This window comes from Coturnix japonica, chromosome 7, assembly GCF_001577835.2.
Source record: "Coturnix japonica isolate 7356 chromosome 7, Coturnix japonica 2.1, whole genome shotgun sequence".
NCBI lineage: Eukaryota > Metazoa > Chordata > Aves > Galliformes > Phasianidae > Coturnix > Coturnix japonica.
Window position 1 is genome coordinate 10112797 of NC_029522.1, and position 24475 is coordinate 10137271.

The following is a 24475-nucleotide window of genomic DNA, read 5'->3' on the forward strand; positions in this document are numbered from 1 at the left end:
GCAGTGCGAATTTCCATCAATGGTAATAGAAATATGTGGGCCTGGCCCTTTAAATTTCTTGCCTCTCCATGAGAATTGCATTGAGTAACACCGAGCTTCCAAAAAAATAAAAATAAATAAACAGAAAGGTTTTTTTTTTTCTATAAGATATCCATATATTCCCTTCTGTCAGAATATGAGGACTATAGATTGTGTTATTAAAGATGATTGTGGGCTGTGCAGCTGCAGAGGAAAACCATTGTTATTTCTCAGTGGTACTTTTGTACAGGCAGCACGCATTAGACAATCATAATAGTAACAACAACAGCAACAAACTCTTAGCTTTTGTCTTGACATTCTCGAGATTTTCTTGCATCAGCCCCATTAGCAGTCAAAGTGAACAGCTTCCTGAGACTCTAAATGCAGTATTTAAAGCTTCATCAATTTTAGTATTCTCAGTAATGGTATCAAAGAGATCAGGTGTTGAAGTTAGGATGACCTGAATTGCATTAACATTTTCCCTTGAACAGTGGTTGCTTCCTAATTTCTAAGTAAATCTGGCAGTACTTAGCTCATACTTCTGGAGGAATTAAAAACAAAAGACAGATGGATATGTTTCCAGCAGGCAGCAGTTTGAAAACAGGGCACCAAATACATCAACAGTTCCAGTCTGTTCTTTGACATATTGGAGTGCCTCTTGCCTTCTGAAGATAATTTTCATCAAATCTGTTCAGCTCTCACTGATTCTGAGCTCCAAAGTTGTATGAAATGGGAATAATCCCAGTGCAGGCATAACTGAAGCTGTGAAGTGGCGCAGCTGAACAGCCAGAAATGCAACTAACCTCCCTCACATCCATGCAGTAACTTGAGGAATATTGTGGGGTTGGGAGCCCTATGCCTAAAGGCTGGGCCACATCAGGGAGCTCTGCTCCCTGCGTGGTGGTTGGGTACCCTGTGTCAGGACAGGAAAAAAGAAGAGCTCTCTAGGTGAAAAGGGAACTTGTCAAATTGGCACAATTTTCAAGGGTGGGCAGTGAGTCACATCCAGCATTGCTACTCTTTAGTCAGGAAAGAAACAAAATGACAGCCTACACTGACAGTGAGGGCTAGAAATTCCTAAGTCCTTTCCCTACTCACACCAGTTGTCACAGAACAAAGTCATCTAATTGCTCAGATATCCTGTCTGACAAAGAAAGAGACACACCGGGCACACTTCTCATGGTCAGAAACGTCTGAGGGCATCCTCTTTGCTTTGTAACTCTTCATTGAGGGTGGCCAAAGCTGACGTCTCACCTAATGACTGTGGGCAGAATGAACTGAACAGGCATGACCATCGTGTCCTTTTCCTACTGCCATCTGCCACATAATCTCACCTGTCCCCACTTTCTAGCTCACCAAAACCTCTCTCCTGTGATTGCCTTCCCCCACTTCATTACAAGGGTCACATCTTCTGTCACTTCAGGACTTCATCTGCTGACCCCATGCCCTGCTCAGCCTTCCCCTTCTTGCTCCCTAGCTCCCTTTGTGTCTTTTCAGCCCCCAGCCTTTATCATGCTGATCTCTCCTCACTTTTGAGCCACAAAGCCTTCCCCACCTCCTCCAGGGGCACCACTTCTGGAAGCAATCCGTTCTCATCATGAGTATCTCTGTTATCTCACACCTCTGGTGTGTTTGTTTCACCTGTCTTGATTAGGGGAAGACTAGTTTGCAGGTCAATGTCCAACTTTGATTTATGAAGTGATTGATTAACGAGGATTTCTGTGTGCCTGCTTTACTGAGGATAAGCAGGATGTGCACCACCACAGACCTCCTTCCAGTCAGGAAGCTGTGTTAGGTCTCTACTGTCTCCTGGTAGCCCAAGTAACCCAGCTAAGAAGACTTTCATGCCTTGTTTGACTGGTAGGTAGATGGCTTCTCTTCCTGCTGCAAAGTTTGCTTTGAACTGAGCACCCTGTGCCCTGCACACTGCTCAGGGTCATCCTCAGGCTCGCTGGTCTGGAGCAAACCCCATCTCAGCTAAGAGCACTTGTGCAGAGGTCCCTGAGCTCAGGAGGATCGCAGTGCTCCTGCTCCAGCCAAGACACAAATGGGCACTTCCAATGGCCATCTCTAAGGACATTATTCTAAAGTGGCCTACTTTCTCACATACTCGTTTTTAGGAGTAATGATGTGAGACATGACTAGATGGAGGCTACACAAATTAATGTTTTCAATAATTCACCTTCTCCAGATGGGGATTTTCTTCCTTTTATCACCTTGTGTGTATTTCCTGTTGGCTGTTTAACATGCACCCCAGAACAGCCTAAGTAAGGCTGAGGTGAATGCTTCCTTGGTTACAGCTTATCTGAGATCCCAGAAAGGACTTTTTTAGATCAGAGTACATAAAATCTGCTCTTCTGTCTCATCCATTCACCAGCAGAAATGAGGGTACACACCACCTTAAAAGGCCAGCTGGGCAACTGGAGGAGGCATAGCAGTGACAGAAGACCTCCAAGGCCAGCAGCTTCCCACTTGTTGTCTCTGCTTGAGCTCTCCAGCCTGGCCCACTATGCCACTGTCTAGCCTGCACACCTGAGAATGATTCTCCATTTCCATCTTGTTTTTTCCTTTCTGTTGATCAGATCTCTGTTTAATTACTTTCTAAAGTTATCATTCTCAGTATTTAGTAAAGATTGTTATATCTCATTAAATTAAATTAATGCTTTCCTCATTAAAATGTTCTGCATTTTCATACTGGGGGGCTGACTTCTCAAGGATGCTGATTTGTCAAGCAGCATCAAGCACAAGAAGCTGAATACAGGGTCTGGGTTCTTTTCACAAAACTGCAGGCCAACTTTCCTCCAGGACAGCAAAGTCCCTGCATGTCCCCTCTCTGGACAGGCCCTGGGCTCTGTGAGGTGCCCAGAGTGGAGCAGCATTTCCAGCCCTGCACTGTGTAATGGCCCAGCCCCCTGAAGCAGATCCAGCCTCAGGATCTAAGCCCTGGGCAGAATTAATTACCCAGCAAGCAGCTTGTTAGAAGCAATGCTGGCACGCAGATAAGGGAACTGTAATGGAATCAGCCAATTAACCAGCCGATGGTGCTGAACTAAATGTGACCCCATCGTTAATTGTGGTTGTTTCTCAGCAGTTTTCTCATTGCATTCGGTGCTTGGAAGAGGGGAGTGTGAGAGTGCTGGTCCAGGTGCTTAATTTATTTCTGCTCACAAACAGGAATCATGGGATACAAACTTCATGACAATCTCATGGCAGAGCTTTAAATCTTACTACACCTACTCCTCCTGAAAGAGAGGGAGATGAAAGTCCTGGAAAAGCAGAAAAGAAGGCCTCCTCACAGTCTTCAGCAGAGTAAACAGCTGTCCAATATAATGAAGCCTTCTTAGCGCAGTTTACCTGAAGGTAAATTTTCTGTGCAAGCAGTGTGAGAGGAATTCCTCGCTGCTGCTGCACTGCCCGTGGCCCAGCTGCACCGTGCAGAATGGAGCCGGCGCTCTCAAAGCAAGTTGACATGAAAAGCTCAGAATGGCCTCAAGCTACAGCTGTGGATCTGGCTCCAGACTTCCCCTCAGTTCAGAGGTGTTTGAATTTCAGCCCCTTGCGGAGCCTTTGAGCCAGATGGAAAATCCAGGAACGAGTTTCCTTAAAGTTCAAGAGGGTTCAAGAGGTTTTGCTTTAAATCCATCTCTGGGGATGACCTAAAGCAGTCCAGTGATGCAGAACAAAGGTCTGTCTTCTTGTGACTGCTCCCCGAAAGGAAATGGTTGAACAATTCTTTGTTAGGAATTAATCTCACATGCTCCTCAACAGCTAACCCTTCCCTGGAGTAGGGCTGTGATGAAAGAGCATCCGTCACAAGGACGGGTACGTTAATTGCTAAGAGTGGACTTGTTTCCTGGAGGAAGCTGAGTCTACACTCATCTACCCACAACCAGACCTGTAAGTGCATCTGCCAATACCTGGTGTGGACTTCAAATCTTTCTGCATCCCATCGGGCAACAGCCAGTGTGGTACAAAACACAGGAGAGCAACAGAACAGAGATTCTCCCACCTTCCTGTAGTATGGAGAGCAGCAGCTTCCGGAGCTGGAGGTTGTATCTACATCCTTGATATTAGCAGCCCTTTACTATCAACTATGAACTCATTCATAATCAGGCCGCTGTCTGAGACCTCTGGCAGTAATTTCCAGGTGTGGCTACATATTGATGAGAAAGCAATTCTTTTCATTTTCCCTTAAAAATTTGCCTAGAAACTTTGGTGCCTCCTAGTCCCTCCACTGTGAGTAATAGCGCACAATTCCTTATTCACATCTCTATGCACTTTGTGGTTTGATGGATCTTTAGCATAACCCCCTTTGCTGTCACCTTTCTGAGCTGAAGAGTCCTCGCCTCTTTCACCGCCCATCCTAAGAGAGTCATTCCATACTGCTGTCTCTGTGCTTGCCACTCCTGATTTGCAGCTCTTCAGTGTTTTACCCTGAGGTTGCTCCCAGCTCTGCCCAGCCACTCTTGCCAGCCAGAGCCCCCACCACAGCCATCTGCCTGCCAGCACTGCCACACTTTTTCTCATTCCACTCTATCCTCTCTGGGGGATCAGGACTGCATGCAGCATTCAAGACACATATGCACCATAGATTTATACAGCAGTATAATGATGTTTTCTGTTTTGCTGCCGGCTCTGTTCCTAACCATTTCCTCCCCCACCTTCAATTTGACTGATGCTGCACAGTTTTCCTCCCCAGGATGGCTCAGAATCTCCTTTCTGGGTGGTAATTGCTAATGTACGTACACATCCCCTTATCATTGTTTTTCTCCATGCTATTTCTACATTTATCAACATAGAATTTCATCTGCCATTCTATCACCCACTCACTCTGTATCCTGCAGCTCTCTGTTCATTACAGCTTATTACAGCAGTCTCATGGAAAAACAAGCTCATTACAGTTGAGAAACTCATGCCTTATTCCACTGACTGAGGGGCTGCCTGTACTGGAGGTAGTGCTGACTGCTTGAATTTCTTTCCAGCTATTAACAGAGGGCCCAGTGTGCACTCCCTTCCCCTACCCAGAGGGGCAGGCCTGATTGAGGCTCCTTCATCAGCCAAAAGGGCAAAGGATCACATGCACAACACACCATTATTTCCCTACTTCTGGCAACTTTCTCCCAACAGACTACTAAGGCAGTCATCTACCCAGGACTTCCCTCCAAAGCTACTTGTCCCCAGCACTGCCACTTCTCAATAGAGAACAGCTGAAGCAAGGCCCTTTTCTGCACAGCTCTTGCACTAAGGATCCAAGTAGAGTCAAGAGAAGGGAAGTGCTTTGGGCAAATCTATCAATATCTATCATAATACAAGTAAAGATGTTAAAAAACAAAAACAAGCAAACAAAAAAACCCCAAAATATTATTGCAGCAGCCACTTGGACCATTATTTTGGACAGGATCAGGGCCAAGCAGCAGCTTCAAGCATCTTTTCTCCAGCTGGGTATGCTGTGCAAAAGCACTTCCCTGCCCCTTTTCCTGGAGGAGACTTTTCTGCATGGTACTCTAGGGAGGAATGACCTAATATTAGTGTCAATTCTCCTTTGTAATTTTTATCTCATTATTCCCAGTTATAGTCTCTTACAGCTACTTAAAACCTTCCCCTCCCCTGTGGAACTCACACCTGGCATGCACATGGACACACACATCTCACTTTCTCAGGCTCCTTGCTATCTATGTTACACTTATTTATTTTTCTTCTTTCCTTGCCAATCACTCTCCAGTCCCACTGTACATCTTGATGTATTTGCCTGAATCCTCCCTAATTTATCTAAAACCTTCTTCTGTGATGCAGCTGAGGACTGAAAGCAGCATATTTTGCTTGGGTTCTCATCAGAGGCACTGAGGGGAATGGGTGCCTCCCTCAGCTGTGATCTGATGCCTTTCCAAATGTAGATAAGAATCTCATTACCTGCTTTCTCTTGCTACAATAACACACTGTAGTCTCACATGGTATGCAGTTTGCTGCCTATGATCACACTCCCATCCCTTTCCACTTTCCATCTCCCTCTTCCAATAACCTGTTATGACCCCGCCGATCTAATGAGGCACACTGACTTGCACCAGTGAAAGATGTGTCTTTCACTTTGGAATGCCTCCTTTTTAGGCCCACTAACCTTCTTTACACCAGGTCAAATTTCACGTCACTTCCTGCTCATATTGCCCATCTCTGCAGCTTCAGGGGACTTTCGCCTGAAAGGATTTTTGTAACTCCTTTTCTGTTATTACTTGCTCATTCCCAGCAGCAGTCTATGAAATGACTGAGTACTCTGCCCATTCGGTCACTTTATTCCCTAGAATACTGCCTTTCATTTCCAACAGTGTGTACGTGGTATACACATGTCATGTTCCAGTCAGCAGGCCAGGTATGATAATTCCTTTCCAGAATGACTGTAAACGTGAAGTTCCATCAACACTGTGCCTGATTTTCCACTTCCCTACTTCTAGTTACAGTGGCAGCAGCCCTTGTAGGCAGGCAGGGCCCAGGAGTGCTGTGCTGAGATCTGTGAGCTGGGGTTGTCTGCATCATGGCTTTCCGGGTTTTGGATTTCATACAGTCCCATATTGCAGAGCAAATTCCTACAGTGCACATATCTTTTCCCATCTGCACCAAATGTTGCTCAAGAGTTATCAGGATTTAGACTAGGATAATAAGGCTGATTTTAGCCTACATGTCCCTACCAGGAATGGGATGCTTCAGGGAAGTGGTCACAAGGCCAGGGGACACATCTAATTTTGCTGCTGACTGCCTCTTTGTCACCATTCATTCCACAAAAGGATGAGATGTCCAGAGGGTCTTTTACTCACTCCCTGGAGAACTGGTATTCGTAGCTGCAGAGAACTGTTAGGTAGGGCCTCCAAGTCTCAGAACACGATAATCAGCTGGAGAGCTGCTGAGTATGGAAGGATGGGGGAGGATGGCAGAGGGGGCCAGAAGCAAAGAGTCTTTCCTAGCCTGTGTCAATAGACAAAGGTGTGCTTTAGTCACCCACGCTAAAGCAACATCCTGTTCCCAAGAGCTCCAGAATGTTGCATCCATGTAGGATGTAACAAAGCCTGTAGGCTCTGAGAGTGCGGGGCATACAGGGAAATCAGAAGAACCTGAATCCCTCAGGATGACAGGGCAGATCTGAGAGCTGGGGCAGGTTGCCCACAGGCTTCCTTCTTAAAAATAAGGTCGCATGTACCACATTCGCTGCTTGCAGTTTCTGAGGAGAATGTCAGCTGGCTTTGCAATGAAAGGCCCATGGGAGGCAAAATGCCCTTCTCCAGGTTTATTCTTGTATTTTCATAATGTCCAGGTTTAAAAGCAAGTAGAGAAGTCTGTACAGACAAGTTTGTAACACTGAGACTGGCACTTCAGGAAGAATTTAAGCTAGAATAAGGTAGCATAAGGGGAAATAAAGGTGCCTTTACAGAGTCACATGCTCCCTGATCGGTTCTTAAGCTGTCAGGAGCTTTCTTGTTCTCTGCTGAGAGCTGAGGCTACTGGGGATTGGCCTCATTCATTCCTGGCCTGCCAAAGTCTCCACGAGCTCTCATAAACTGAGCAGCATCCCAGCTATATTTGCTCTACTGCCATTTCCAGGGCAAGTCAGCAGCATGCACATACCAGGGAATTCCACAGATTCCTGTTTATAGCAACATTTAAATCCCCTTAATGACAATTAGCACAGATAAGGGGGGCAGTGAGGAATAGAGATCTGCCCCTTAGATTTTCTTTATCCCCTGCAGATGAACTTTCACACCTCACCCTACAATTCAGCATGCTCTCAGTACCCCAGAAAGGCAGCACATCGTGTTCTTGCTCGGCTTGTAGCACGGTGGGAAGGCCCTGCAGGTTGTTGTGTTGTTTCTGGTCCCAGACACATCATGCTCAATCTGCATGGGCTAGGGCTCCCAGAAAGAGAGGCCTGGCTGCAAGGAGCCTTGTGTCACTTGTTTGAAGCATGATACATCTGAAAGACCTGAGAAGTCACCTGCTAGTTCAACTTTATGGGAATAAAAAAAAAAAGTGAAAGAGGTAACTAAATCCTTGCAGACTCAATGCTGGATCAGGTAGCACAGCGTTTTCCAAATGTCCTCCTTCCCTGCAGCTGACAGAATTCAGCACTATGCACTGCACCATTCAACTACCTGGTATGAAATCACCGGATTCCCCCTGATGCAGACATACGCTGTGCAACTTGGGGACCCAGAAGAACAGAGAACTGGCATTAAGGAAGGATGAGCCATGCTTTTCAACTGGGCACCTACACACTATGATGCTGCACCAGGCAGTTTCCCCCTCTTCCCCCCCAGCAACGTTCACACGCGATTGCTTGGTAGCAGCAACAGGCTTCATCCCCTCTGTGATCTGGCTCCTGCCCCCCAGGGATTTAGGAGAACAGATTTTAAAGATCTTCCCGGGAGCTCTCTCAAGCTCCCTGTTTACACAGCAGATTGGTGGCTTCTCGTTTGAAGTCAGGATTTAAGCTGTTCTTTCTAATTACAAAGAGACTCTGAAACCTGAGAGATCTCTGCTGCTGAAAACTGAGCACGGAGACAAAAAAAAAACAAAAAAAAAACCCAACAGTTACACATTACACCAGTCACATAGGTAGAACAATGCTACATCCAAAATCCAGCATTTGCTTTAAACAGAAGACCCTTGCAGCAAGACAGGACATATGCTCTTATTCATTCCCTATAGTCTCTTTTCATTATACCCTTTTTCTGCTCATCACCTCTGCTCCTTGCAAGTTATCGCCAGCACTCAAGGACATCTGTTCCCCATTGTTTACTACAGAGGATGGAGGGGCGGGGAGGAGGTAGCAGAAAAATTCTGAATCCTATCAAACTTTCTCAAATAGCCAAATGACAGTTTGGCTGTTTCCATTCTCTCCAAACCAACAGCTGTCATGGGATATAATTATATTAATACATTATAGATTGAAGTTCATTTGAACCGATCAGTCACTAATGTTTCCATTACGAGAATAAAAAGGAATATAATACCATCTCATTTCAGAGAGGCTGTTAACAGTTTTTAAACTATTCTTCAGTAGCTCATGTATTTGTAAGAGCTAAAACGTCCTGCCCCAGTCCCCCAATTCCTTCATGGGTGTCAAAGCATTTTACATACTCATCTCTACAAGAAGAGAAGAATGGAAGAGGAGACATGGGGCAAGGTGGGGTGGCAATGTTTGCTCCCTTGCAGTGCGCCTCATCCCTCACAGCATAAGGTTTTCAGTGAGTGGGGTTGGTTCTCATAGCCTTCTTTATGACAGTGTCCTATGCTTCACTGTAGCTTCCAGACACTACCATCAGCTGTGTAAGATGGGATGCTACTTCAGCTTCCTTGCTGTTACCACAAGTGTGATGTTTTGGCAGTTGACAGAGGAGGCAGGAGGTGGAGGCGAGGTGAGAAAAACCACTGGAAACTTTCCCAGCACATCAGAAATAGTCACCCAGCAGCACTAAGCCACAGCTGACTGATTCCCAGTCCACCCTGGGTGCATGAGCCAAGCTGAGAATACATGAAATGGAAGGTGGAATTTAGGATGTTTGAAACAAGCTGAAGCACGTGGGTCTAATCAAAAGCTGGAAACAAATCCAGTCCCTTTTTTCACCTGAGTCTCCCATGCGAAAGAAAACTGCTGTCTGCTGGCTCAGGGCAGCGCCTGTCCCCTTGGCTTACTCTGATCTGAAAGGGTGGCACTTCTGTAATCAGATTAGGAGCCTCAAACAACAGCTGTGTTTGTTCTCTGAATTAAAGGCAGAATAATTATAAACAATTGTTTTTCTGCATATTAAAAGACTAACTGTCTCCTCTCCTGATTGCCAATTTGTTCCCTAAATAAACTCATTGCAGCATTAACAGCAAAGAATTATTGCTGCTTGGATCAAACCGATCTGTGCAGACTTTATAACATTTATAATCTCTTATCTGAAAATGACTTGAGGGAAGGGGGCCATAAATCCCATTGAAAGTGAATTCCTTCCAGTATTATCCACTATTCAAATGGATATAGGCTGAATAATTGGACTTGATTAATTAAAAGCTGCAGGGCACCATAGAGTAGGACTAATATAGGTCTTCACTTAACCCTGATCACCATTTTTGCTGTTATTTTTAAAGACAAGATGCCCTCATCACCAAGGCTTCATTTGCTCCTGGCCGAGTGACACCAGAGTGGGATACTTGCAATCTGTGCCACAGCTGCCATGTTCCTTCTGTCCTACAGAACAAATGCAGCTATTGTCACAACACTGTGCTAGCAGAACCTGATAGCATTGGCTCCTTAAACAACCTAAGGGACAACTTGCACATTCAACAATATGCTACAGCTTAAGTGGTTCCTCTCCTTGGAGTTTCTAACCAAAATAATTGTACTATCAAGAAAAAAAATATTACAGGGACACAGGGGAACATAATCCTTGTTTGAAGGTAACTGGGTTGTGGCTGACCTAGGGATAGGATCCAGAGCCCAAGGTGGACACGGCCGCAATACCATCGTCCTGCCCCTTGGTTTAGCTTGGGACTTGCCACTACTGCAGAGAAAACACCACAGAAGTGGGAGGTATTTATGTGGCTGAACGAAGGTGTGATTATGAGATTTCAATGCAAATTTTCTGCCCCATGTTCCCAGTTTTAATGACATCTGGGCACCAAAAAACTCAGTAAAACAAGACAGTGCCAGACATGGTCTCTAAGGCAAGATGAATAATATTTGATGGGATGCAAATGAGAATTCCCTCGGTCCACACATCCAGGTCATTATTTACTTATCATATCCACCCTCCCCTCTTTCCCTCTCGCCCGCACAACTAAGTCTCAGCAAGATCTCCAGCGGGTGTCTGATGATTTGGTGACAACTCCAGGAGCTGAGCCCTGAGGATTTGACACCAGGAGCAGAAATGACCACTGTGAAATATGAGACCTTATTCACACAGCACAGGAGAGGAGGTAGGCTGTGCAGAGAAGTTGAACCAAATCTACAGCATTAGTCATATTTCTCCTGTTTCCAAATTAAAATTGCTGGCTTTCCAGCTTGAATATTTAGCGTGGAGCAGCAGAGCAGCAGTGAGACAGCTGCAGTGATGAACTTTTATTACTTTATTAATAGGGAGATACAGATTCTGTATGGAAAATGGTGAATCAGAATGGCAGGGGAGGAGGAGAGGAGAAAACCCTAGCAGATGTTTTTGATGCTGGAAAACGGGCTTGTATTGAAGGTAACAGTGTAAATTTAATAACAGTGGCACATACACCCACATTTCCCCACAGCCTCTTTCTCCCTTCCCCAGAGCTTGTCCATACTTAGAAAGGCCCAGGGACAGTGCCTGGAGCACAGAATGCTGCTGCAGAGAGCAACCAGCATGTCACTGCTAGGCAGCTTACTGTGGGCTCCAGCACTAATAGCACCATGCAGCAGCTTCTGCTGGGGTGATGAGGCTAAGGGTTTTTTTTGTCTCTAAAATGGCAGCCAGAAGCCAGTTATTCTGCTGCATCCTAGCAGACAACAGCAATAATAAAAAAAAATCACTCTCTGCCCTTTGGATTACATTTTTTTCTTTACCTCTGCTGCAGAAAATTATTCTCTTTGGCAAAAGTAAAGGCCAACACTTCTGTTACTGAGAATAGCACTTGTGTCCCATCCACGGCTTGCTTGGCTTTAGCACTCTGGGAACACCTGAGATAAGAGCTATGCTTCTGCCACCTAAATATACCTCTTCTATTCAACAGAATAAAACCTCTGCAGTGACTGAATGCTGAAATCATCGTGCTCCTAGGGACTATGCACTGAAATAAACAGTTTAGAAACTCCCTCTCCACCTCTTGCTTAAAATCTCATGAAACCAGTTTCTGCCTCTCTGTGCTGTAAGATCAGACACATCCCAAGAGGACTGCAAATCAGAGAATTGAATACACACTCACATAATAGACTGGTTTGGCAGTTACATGGGTTAAGAAGTTCCTGTCCCATTCCCTTGCTGTGTCTTCCCAGGCCATGTCACTTCTCACTGCCTCCTCAGTTGTGCCTGAAGAGAAGAATTCATAAGCCATGATGCAAATCAGGCACTGAACGATCTGGGCAAAAAAATAACTTTTTTTTTTTTTTTTTTTGAGTTATTTTTGCACAATGAACTGTGTACTAGAAGATGAAAGAAACTTTTTCCTACGGGAATAATACAGTTTCCCTGTACTGTTGTTAGCTTGCCATAATACGAAGCTGAAAGAAAAATAATACACTGACTTATTTGAGAACGTTCTTGTGTCTGGAAAGTAGGCGAGCCAAGTAGGTCAACAGAAAACGTTTAGTCAAGGAGTCTTCTATGGGTAGGGACCACAGAGCTGGATTTCATCCTTGGATGGCTGATCCCAACATCTGCTTACACCCAAACCTATTATGAATTGAATAGTAGCCCCTTAAAATATATGCAGCTCAAATTCACTGTTACCCCAGTGGTGATGATTTTCGTTGTACAAACTATTCATGTAGCTCCAGACAGCTATTCAGAAGTGTTACACCAGATGAGCACTTCTCATCAGGTGAGGTCACACAGCAAACAGGCTCTGCCCCAGAAGTTGCTGTGCCATGACCATGTCTAGCTGCCCCTCTCCTGGGCACTTCAGAAAGGAGCCGTGGTCTGGTTGGCAGTGGTAGGGCTGACAACACTGCTCTTCTGCAGCCTCTCACAGCAAGTGTGACAGACAGCATGAGGAAGCTGATGGTCCCATTAGGTATTTTGGGAGTTTCATGCTGGTGCTCTGATCCCAGGGCTGTGGTGGTGTAAGGACAGCAGTGCTGGACAAATCCCTTGCTGCTGAACACAACAAGGCAGATTGTGCAATGCCGGGCCACACTGGATGCCGCAGCTGCCCTGGCACAGTCCCTGAACAGAAGAGAGCAGCGGGGACATACTGGAAGCTCTTTCATTCCAGCCCTGCGAGCTACTCCTGCCCTCAGTTCTCTAGGGCTGACATATGTATTTACCCTGTTGAGATACAAGGAGTCTCACACTGATGGACCAGTTCAGACTTCAGTTGCTAAGACTGGGCTTCAAGAGTGCCTAACTCATATGCACACAAAGAGCTTGAGATTCTGTGAAGAAAACCAGATTCCCCAGGGTATGAACAGGGAGTGGGAAGGGCCTCTATGTAAACACTAAAACAAGGTCACCTGCAGTTTAGGGAAAGGTAAAAGCCAGATCAGAGCTGGAGGACAAAGCACCATTGGCCAGAAAAGGATTAAAGAGACACAGAGGAGGAGTATTCCTCTACCCCTTGAGAAAGCCTAAGGCAAGAAAGTATTTTGAGGGCAGGGTTGGTTTTTGCAGAAGCACTCAGGATAAAATTAGAGTCTTTCTGACTGTGTTTAGGACACAAAAAGTTGATATGGCAAAACATATTCCTTGTACCTACACCATTAAAATTCATAAACTGTATAGACAGCAGAATCTGAAAATGGTTTGACCATCCCTTACATCCTCCAACATGTCCTAGGAAAGAAAGCTCTGATGGGGGTGTATGAGGCCACTGACAGCAAAATGAAGGTGTGCCATTTTCTCAAGGTAACAATAAAACTTCAGGAGATTTACAGGCACTGAATTTTGTCACAGTTAAAACCAAGAAGCCTTGTAAAATGAAAATGAGTCACATAGCTGTGTGCTGAGCAGTACTTGCTGAAATAAGGACTCCAGCCATTTCTGTGGGGGAAAGGAGAGGCACAGTTGCACTATTCTCCTGCTGTGTTTGTTTAAAAAGTACAGGGCACATGATGCGTTTGTTCTTTCCTATTTACTGACTCCAAATTTCTCTCCCTTCTAGCACTGTATCCAGACTCCTTTCAGGAGAAGTCCATTTTCTAGCTCGGCTATTTGTCAATTTGCTTTTTCAAGGCTTGTAGTGAAGGGCTCCTGGATTTGTTGGAGGAAAACAGAGTTGTACAGATGGTTTTGTGGCAGTTTCAGGGATAATAGGCCTTGGTACCCACTTTTCTAGCTCCACAGTTTCAGCTAGGTCCTGGCCAAACATGAAGCTTTGGGAGAGGAGAGCCTGGAGTCCTGCAGACATTTGCAATCCTTGTGGTACCCCTCTGGGCAGGTACATCCAACCTGTACAAGAAGCAAGCAGTGCCCAGGTTCAAAGCTGGGCCAAGTCAAAGCCCAGTCTTTAAAGTGACCCTTCAGTGCCCCAGTGCTAAGGGAGGGCCAGGTAGAGCAGTGCTAGAGACCAGGAACTGCATTGCATCCAGGCAAGGTTGGAGCACAGCAGAGAACAGTGAAACTTCAGAGCACACAGGAGGGAGAAGTGGAGGGAGGTAAGGCAAACCATAAATTAAGGTAATGCATCTTGAAGGTGCTCTCTGCAAGCACTCCTCTATAATAAAACTAATGAGGTTGAGGGGGAATTGAGTGTAATTTACAGTTTCGACACTGACATTATGTTAACCTAGCATCCTGGATCTGCACACCCAGCAACAGAGATCTGACCTGATGGGACCAACTCATACAGAAATAACAGCTTTCCATTCTTCCCCCATCTTTTTGCACTTTTTTGCACCCATGAAACTGTGGAAAAATTCTCACCAGCAACAATAATCAGGAATTAACACTAATATATCCCAGTCCCTAGATCTCACTGTACTAAACATGACTCTCTGTCTCTTCAGTGTGTTGGTTGCTCAGCAGATTTGGCATAAACAATTGGCCCTGGTGCAGTTTCACAGTAGGGCAGCTTGTTACTGTTCATCAAATACCAGCAGCTTCCACTGTGCACTGCAGAAACCCAGAGAAAAGTGTCTCATCTCATCCAGTACTCATGTGTGATTGTATCAGCATTTTTCTGAGATGCAGTTAGTTGGGTTGTGGTAGAAAACTGTCATTCCACCTTTGAACAGATGATAGTAGCATTTCACCTACCCCCAACAAAAGAGACACTTGCTAGAGATTAAACCTTAAAACCCTGTCACCCTCCACCAGTTTTAAAGTGCATGAAATACTAAATCCTGCATCCCTGGTAGTAAAAAGCATGTCAGTTAGTACCAAAAATTCTCCCTGAAATGCTTAATGTAAATTATATGCTTGAGACTGCCCCCCAGACTAAGAATCATGGCAATGCACAAGAAGGACCAAGAACTTTTCCCACCCTTCCCACATAGCCCTTTTCCTACAGATATGGGACTGAAGAATAGCAGTAGGGCCTGGACATAGGCGCTTTTTGAAGGGCCTGAGCTCCCCCCAGAAGAGGAGAACAAGACTCCACTGATCCACCAAAGGACAGAAACCCCCATGTTTTACTGAAAAAAAAAAGAGTCAAGCAGCAAATAACAGGGCATAAAGGTCTGCCTACAGCATGTATTGCAAATGAAACAACTACTAGAAAATACATCAGCAAAGGAATAGAATCAGTGCCACTCTCACATGGCATGTGAAACTCTTGCCTTCAGGTACAGAGCTTGTTGTTCAGCCTTGTGTGCTGAGGGAGCTGAGAAAATATTCAGCAAAGCAAGATGGGCTCTCAGACATTGCTCTGAGCAACTCCTCCAAAAGGTGAGAAACAATTAGAAGGAGAACTGACGCTGTAGGGATCTGCTACAGAAAAAAAGAGAGAACGCTACACTATTCACAGATGCAGTCTCAGTAGTCAAGTGCTCATCAGTGAGAAGGGTTCCCTTCGCCTTCTATACCCTTCTCTTATTCCTGGTTCTGTTTCCCAGCTCATCCTTTCACAGCAAGCCATATCTAACCCTCAGGCTTCCTGCCAGCCCACCATTCTCATTCACAAGGAGCTGAAGGGAAGGCACAAAGCTGCCAGAGAGGGCATGTTAACCCGGCCTTGCAGACAGCAAGCCTCTTTCTGCCCTCCTGGAGTCCATTCAGGGCACAGATTCTTGGTATGCAGAGAAAGACCTCATATTTCAAAGCAGGAAAGGCATCTCCACTTGCTTTTGTCTGAAGATTTAGCCACCAGTTATGTGTTTGTCCCAACAGATTTAGTCAACAAGAGATGTAGTGAACAAAGAAAGGAAGGACAACCTGGATGGAATGGGGCTGGAAAGAAGGCAGTTCAGGCTTCCCAGGCAGAGACTTAAAGAGCCATCGTTAGGTGCTGCAAAGTGCTCTCAGTTTCATGCTGAAGCAGATCTCAATGCAATCCATGCCAGTCGTTCCATCAATTTCTCTAAGATGCTTGTCAGGCTCCTTGACAGGAAACTGTAAATTGCTATCAGTTCTCCATTCCTGAAAGCAGCTGATGCTCTTTTTTAACATACATTCTTAACTTCTGGTGGGTGTTGGTATGATAGCTGTATTTAGGTGGCAACCGATCTGTGGGAAAAGTTGACAAAAGATAGTTTTGCTTTGCACAGTGATTACTCACAAATGAGTTGCTGAGACTCAGGACTTCAGGCAGTAAGGAAGCTGCAGTGGGTGCAGCTCCCTTTGCCACACAACACTAGTTACAGTAGTATGGTTGTTATCATCGGGTCATCCCACCAGAACTGGTTGGTTGTGAGCATGCTTTCCTGGACACTTAGGTGACAGCCATTCAGTCTTCATTCTTCACCACATCATGGAACTGTCGGGGTCATCACAACATAGCAATGTCGTGATGGCTGCCTGGAAGGAGTAGAACCTCTGAACTCTTTTTGATTTCCAGGCTAAGAGAAATGCCTGCTACCAGAGTCTGAGTTCAAACAGTACTTGCAATGCTCTGCCATGCTCCAGCTTCCCTTCAACAGAGTTGGGAACATAGTCACATTTACATTTTTGGGGTGAGAAATCTTTAGGATAATGCACTACAGTAGTTGCTGTAAAGCAAGAGGTGCAATGGGTTTATGGAGAAAGAAGAACACCTTGGATAAATGGATTAAGGCTGTATCACTTCTATAAAGCCCAACCATTCCTGGCTGACCAAAACAGCTTTTTGGACATAGCTGTGAAAAGGAGTGGTTTATAGAGTTATCCTGAGATGGTTAAATGACACTAGGATTCAGAAATACGTTGTGAACAGATGCCCTGTGTCTACAATCTTTCAGCTTCCAATCAGGACAACACTGAGTTCCTTCCTCCATGTGTTCTCACTGTGATGCTCATAACACTGTCTGTGCATCCCTTGCCAGGCAGTCCCTGGGATTTGGGCTCCAACTTCATTACAAGAGCTTTAATTCTCATGACCTTAAAAATCTCAGCCATCACATGCATGTCTCCAATGTTCATTGTTAAGATAGCACTGAAAAGAGCAAGTTATACGGACAACTTAGCTACATATACAGAAGATGCCTGAGTATATTTGAGCCAAGAGGACTGGGCAGCCTGGGACAGAAAAGCCTTGGAAGAAGATCCACACAACTATTTACATCCATTCTGCACAGCTATGGAGGCCTTTGAACCTAGCCAGAGAGCTATTTGTCCTGGTTCTGAGCTTCACAGAGTTTGTCCAGTGCTCACTGAGCAGGAGAGAAGAGTGCATGAAATGAAACAATCTTCAAGCAAAAACGTCTAACAAGGAAAGAGTAGTTAACAGGAAATTAACTGTATAATTTAAGGCTATTTTGCTTTTCAAAGTAGTTTTGTCACTACGTAGGGATGGTTTTGAAGCCACTAATTCCTCTCTTAATAGAGGCAGGCCTTAAAATCCTCTGCATAAAGCAAACATGCGCTGGCCCTGGGTTCTTATCTTTCCCAGGGCACATGCCTGCCAACATGCCTCATGTCAGGGAAGAACTAGGAACAGAGAAAGCTGAGTGCTAAGTGCCATGGCTAGAGAATGTGGTCACTGACAGACCCGGAGCAACTTGTACGTGAGCAGCTGGGCAGGGCCAGCTGCTGTGCCAGCTGCTGAACAAACCCTCTGCTGCTGCCTCCCACACACTGTGCTTACAAGGGCTGCATTGCGGCACCAGACACTTCATTCCGTGCTTTGAAAGTCCAGGCTAATTGAGTGACAAAGTCATTCTTCCTTGCATCTCCCTTACTCTAAAGCTCCTTTCATGTCCTCACCTTCTCCTCTCTGCCCTTCTCAAGGCCTGGCTACACCAAGACCCAAAAGGGTGCACAGAGAGGCAGCTGTTCCCTCTCAAAGGTACAGTGAGGCCTCAGCCTCACCAGTACAGCTGGTATTTTGGGAATTCCTGGTAGGAACTGGGGAGGGAAATGCCAGCATAGCCAGGTCCCCTGGGCAGAGTACAGCCCCTGCATGAACACTGTGCCATAAAAGAGCCTGCGCTGTTCCTGCATTCTTCATCCAAGCGCAAACTTCTCACACTCCACCAGCAAGCCATAGGTTACAATTGCTTTGACTGACACTGTTCCCCAAAGGCTGTTCCTCAAAGGGGCTGTCCTGCACAAACTGCAAAAAATGTGATCCAGCAAGGTTTGGTCCCCTGCCTGCTTCCAGGCTGAACACAACATGAGAGAAGGGCAGAACAGAAAGTAGATGGGAAGGATAAGGCTTCCAGGAATCAGATAATATTACTCAGGCTGGACATAGAGATGAGTGTTACATGAATCACCTACCCAACTGCTTAGTTCTGATGAAGCAGTTTCTTAGAAGCAAAAACAATAGTAAAATAAATAAACAAATAAATAAATTAAAAGAATACAAAACAATCATGAAGAATTTAATCAAGGGGAAGTATGATTCTTACATATATTAACCTCCAGTTCAATACTAACACCAGTCTTGCCCCAGCAGTAGATCAATCTCTTACAAGGTTTAGCTTTCACAAACTTTAAGCTTTTCTATTCCTACCATCTCTGTACTGCTGGTCTTGCAGTCCCTTCTGACAGATACAGTCAGACACGCTGATCTTGAAAGAGCTGATGATCTCCAAGGTTTTATACAACCTAAATGATTCTGTGACTCTCTAGGCTCATATCAAAGAGTGACAATAAGCAGAACTGTATGGCCACCATGATTCCCACTGTTGGATACGCAAGTACTATTTCATAAGAAGATACATGTTTTCCTTCCTATTTGGCACCCATATCCTCTCTTTCCTGTTACAATCTCCTATTCTCATCAGTTAGAGATAGCACAGTCCTGTGGCTGCCCACATCAAAGCATGAGCAAGCAACATCTGAGTCAGTTTCCAGTTAGTCTTCCATTGGTTCATGGCATGGTATTTTGCCTTCTTAATACACAAATAATCTCAGCAAGTTATGTTTTTTTCTGCGAGAACTGTAAAAATGTATTGTTGCATTCAAGCTCCCATGTGGTTGGATTCCTCTCTGCCTCCCCCAAATCCTCCTGTCTTAAGCCAATGATCTCTTTTTCTACTTCTACACTAGCCAGCACAACCCACCCCATAGACCACCCATCCTTCAAGACACTCCCACATGTTCTTTCCAGAGGAGAGGGCGAACGTCTGCTCAGGCAGCATACAGCAAACACAACAGCAGTAAATGGCAGCGTTTCCTGTACTGTGAACAAATCAGTGCCTAGAGCTTCTCCACCTGGGAGGAAGAGGCTTCTGCCACATTCTATATTCAACATAGAAGTCAGATACTACTACAAGTTGTATGATGGTCCCAAAAGTGAAAGGGAAACTAGCTCAACCTTAGCCATTAGACATGATTATGAAGTACTAGAAACACTATGTTCATTCCCCAGAGTGGCTTCATTTCTATGGAAGACTTCAGATGTACTCCTCTACAAATCTCTATGAAAAAGAGTGTGAAATAAATGCAGGTATACATTGCAATATAACATTATGTCTTATGTAGCACTTAATTCTTTGCATATATATGTATACATACAAAACAATACTTTATATCTTCCTATGATAAATATTAGAGAAAGAACTAATAAATGCATAGAAATTACTTTTCTCTTTCTATGAAGCTAATTATCATCAGGTGAAATGCATAGACTCTCTTTATTAGCTTATACCCTTCTGGAGTGTTGATTTTAATCTAAGAAGCAGTGGTAGGCTCTGTTTTGGGGGTACAAGGGCTACTTTACTCCTCAGACTTTCTTCTGTGTAAGCATCCAAAAGGAAACCAGCTGGCTGAAAAGATGGCTACGCTATCAATTATCTGCGCGGATGCACTTTCAAGGGAAATGATATTCTTTCAAGGTTTGGCTAGCTTGTTTAGACAACTGAACCAGGAGAGAATTTTCTTTAAGAATCCCAAGAGCATAAAATTTCAAGACAGAATATTTGTGAAACAACAGAATTTTAAAGGTTGAACAGGAAAATGAAAAGCCAGGCAGGCTGTAAGGTGTGCTATCAGTGGCCTACCTTGTTCTGCCAGGAATCACTAACTGGGAGGTATTCAAATTCTTAGATAGATTAAAAGAAAGGACCACAGAGAAAGAGATGTTACCTGATAAATCTGTGGAGCTCAGAAGTCAACAAGACACTTTGGAGAACAAGCAGGAAAAAAAAAGTAGGAATGATTCTCACACGCACCATAAGAAAGTCCTCAGACAATAAGCATCTCCAAAACACGACCAGCCTTGGCTGTGGCATCAAAAGTCACAGCTAACTGCTGCCAAGCAAAGGAGCACTGCATCCACAGCATTCACTGCTCAACTCAGCACCACTTCTGTTCCCAAGAACTGGGGAGGTGAAGTACAATGGATGAGTACAGCTGGCTCACACTAAGCATGTCAAGGTAATGCTCTCAGGAAAAAAAAAGAAACAAATTTGAGATCAAGAATCACCATCACCTGATCTCTGTCATGCTATCTGCACCTGCTGAAAATTCCCCTTCGTTGGTTACATACAACAGGCAACACAGTGGTGAACACCTGCAACTGTTAGCAGAATAAATATGGCCTGTTAGCATGAAGGTAAAAGGATTCCTGAAAAGTGTTCAGCTGAGAGAAAACGACTAGTTCTCAAGATGTGCTTCTGATCTCTCCCAATTTCTGCTACAAGTCCATTTCAAAACACATTTCACAGTTTGCACTTGGGCCTCCCATTTATTAAATAAAAACATAACTATTTTACATATTCATAAAACACCGCCTCAAGAGCAATTGCCTGAACAGACAATTACTGAATTATTTCCACACAGTTTGAGTAATTTTTTTTTTCAAATGCATAGTAATTCTGATCTCTTCTAGAGTTGTCATCATGCAACATGGTATTCAAAATACATTCATAGCCAAACACTTCCATTTGAAATGAGTAACCTGATTTTTAGCAAATAGCTGTATTTTCACATTCTGCATGTTTAAGAAACTCCACTAAAATTGATTGTTGCTATTTTCATCTTGCTCACCACCCATCTAGACCAGTCATCAGTAGTCCAGTTCCTCCAAAGGAGGTTGAAAAGCAAGAATAAATATCAGTTTGCAAGCACTTAAAGCCAGGAAACTGTAAACTACCTCTAATTACAGATACATGTCTATACCTGCAGTTATTAGTTATAGCTGCTTCTTATTCTTGTGTCCTGGAAAAATTGTACTGCTGCCATCTCCTCTGAGAAGGGCTGAACAAGACAACCGCAGCTTGATGAAACCTATTAAACCTTCTGTGATCTACCAAGATTTTTACTTGAGACCTTGCTGCAGAAATACACATACTAGATCTTACAAGTACAAGGACAGGTTCTATCTGAAGAACTTTTCCTTTGTGCACAGTTAGCTGTGTATCTCAGAATTACTTCCAGAACATGGAACTACATTTAGTTTTAGGGCTCTAGACCAAAATAAGCCACCTGACATAAGATGCTGATCTCACGTGGTGGCACTTTTCAAACTCTAAAATGTTTGAAGAATTGCATAGGCTTGCAGCAACAATAAGACTGTTTGGGCTCTTGAGCTTGAATATGTCCTGTGTCCCACAACAAGTCCCACATTTGTTAACAGTATTCAGCATCTCTCACAGACCTAAAGTCTGCAACCAGCATATCAGTCTGTTCTGCACAGTACACGGCACTGACCTTACCAGCACGATGAGGCACAGCATCCACACAGCAGGCAGGAAACACAGGATCTTCCTCCCAATCTGACACCAACTCAACAGATCACCTTGGGGAAGCCATGTCGTTCCTCCTTGCCTGAGCTTTTCCAGCTGTAAGATATGGATTAAAAAGTTCTTTGAAGTCTATCCAGATCCTTTGATAAAGGACAAAGATTTTAAAACATTATTCTTGACTACACACTCTTTAGGACATGAATTGCATCTTTGGCATGGGAAATCCTCTAGCACATCACAAATGCTAGCTCTGCTCTAAAGAGAAAACAGAACTCTGCATCAGCTTATCATTACAGGCACTGGAAAAATACACTTTGGTTGCTGATACACTCCTGGATTTTGGCAAGTTTGTGTGTTATTTCTGAACACAGTCGCAAATTGCTTTGAGTTCAAAGAATTATTCAGCACTGCCCAGGGTTATCTAGGAGGCAAGCCAACCTCCGGCTGTATCACCCCATGTCCTTGGGAATATTCCTGTGGTTTGATCTGAAGCTGAGTGGGTTGTGAAGACACACAGCTGGATTTCTGGACATCATCTAGTAATGTGTATGTTCAGATCAATGTATTTTACTTGCCAGAGAGACTTTTACTTTTCTTATTTAGAAGAATGAATGTATGTCACAAGTGTTTACATTGGCTCTCAGCGATCATTTTTCTGTTCTTCTCCTTCCCCTTAAAGATCTTATAATATTTGTTCTAAAGCAGTGATGGTTGATGGAGCACGCACAGCTCCAGTTCAGAGCAGGGAGGGTCCTTCTTATGTCACTGCTGTCAGCTTAGGACAAAAACTGCGATGAATAGGAAAAAATAAATAAATCTTTTGTTTTCTAAGCTAAATAGCCAAAAATGCAGCTAGAAAAGTTCCATAAAGGTTTAGCTTTCAGCAACGCACAGCGGAAACAAAGCTGATTCCTCCTCTCACTGTGCCCTCTGACCTCAGAGTTTTATATGTCACTGCCGAGAAGGCCTCCAGTCACGGCAGCCTCTGTGCACTGCGTTCCCAGGACTTTCAGGGTTTTCCTCGGGGGATGCTTGAGTTGGGGAAAAAAGGGCTTTAGCACCAGCCTTCGATTTAAAATAGCAGGGGGAGTTTACTGATTAATATTCATGAAGAGAGAACAGTCTGCTTTTTGTTACCGCCACCGTTTCCCATGCAAGGTGGGTTGAGAGGGAGGAATATATTAAGAAACATATCCTACTGTCACCAGTGCCACCACCTTTAGAGATACAGAACACGAGGAGCCTAAACAGAGCTCAAATGGTAAATATTTAACAGGGAAAGGACTTCCCTCCTCTTTCTGCCTGTATACATTAAACTCATTATTTCATTTTAACAAGGGAACTGTGTTTTCCTCAGCTCTCTACCCCCACCCCTGCCCTCAATTAAATTCTGGCCTAAGTGGAGAGCTCCCAATGTGCTATAAATCCCCTCTACCACTAACACAATTGAATGTATTTCCCTGTTTGGTTGGTTCGTAGAGTCACAGCTAACACTCCCTTGCCAGTGGGAAATGCTGCTGCTATTCACTGGGGCACAATGAGAAGCAGACTGCTTCCTTCGCACTCAAACTAAGAAATTAAGGGGTAACGCAGCTGAAGTCAGTGATTTCATACCAGCTTAAAGATGCCATATCAAAAAAGCATGACTGAGGAAAAGTTTTTTGTATGCAGCTGCTAAGCCAGGGTGACTCTGGCTTTCAAAAGCACAGAGTATGGTTCGTTCCCCCCCCCCCCATCCTTTGACTTCCTCCATCCTTCTAGCATCTACCTTGTCATCTGTATCTACGGCAGATTTCTGCCAATTATAGCTAATGTCCAAAACCTTTCCTAAAAGGATAAACAAAGGACACAGCAACTCATTTGGCAAAGCCAACTGTTATTTGTTAATCCCTTAGAGATAAGCAGCCTTAAGAGCTGCAGCACTCACCTGGAGCAGCAAATCTATCTTTGTGCTCATACCCCTCTAATAGCAAGGTAGAACCAAAGTAGCTGTGGGGACATCCACAAAAATTACTGCTTGACATCTTCTTCTGCACTGAGTGAAACAAAGCATCCTGGCACAACCAGACTTCAGCAACCACAGCCACAGAATCCAGTCACAACAGTGTGCACAGGAACATCCTACACTTCCCAGACAAAATGAGCCAAGTGAGCTCATGCAGCTGAATAAATTGATCCGAGCTAACCACAAACGGCCTACAGCTGTATGTTCTTTTGACCACAGCTGGATGCTAACAGCATCACCTCAACTTCCATCTTTTCTTCCTACCTCCATAGGACAAGAGCTCTGATGGGCCAAAAAAGGTAGAGCAGGTGGTCCTTGAATGACCCAGCTGCCTCAGAAGGCAAAAAGGGCTACACTTGGAGAACTGGCTTTGCCCTGCTGGCAGAACATGGGGCACACCAGGCCTGCATGTCTGCGATCCCAGAACAGCCTCACTGTTTGATAGATGTGTAAATGCCATTAAATGGATTGGTACAGCCAGCTTCACCTGGGGGTGAGAGGAAGGGAAAGAGGGACAGAAGGGAGAAATTACTTGT

The 24475-nt window shown here is 44.5% G+C and overlaps 1 long non-coding RNA gene across 1 annotated transcript in view; it reads right to left on the reverse strand.

The window, feature by feature from the left end:
• The window catches only part of LOC107316512, a 39200-nt gene extending 15147 nt beyond the window's left edge, over positions 1–24053 (reverse strand). Inside the window, exons 1-2 of the long non-coding RNA XR_001556407.2 lie at positions 23862–24053; positions 21900–22030 (exon numbers count right to left, since the gene is read on the reverse strand). This is a non-coding gene — a long non-coding RNA (uncharacterized LOC107316512). The remainder of the gene's footprint in view (positions 1–21899; positions 22031–23861) is intronic.
• Between the last annotated feature and the right edge of the window lie 422 nt (positions 24054–24475).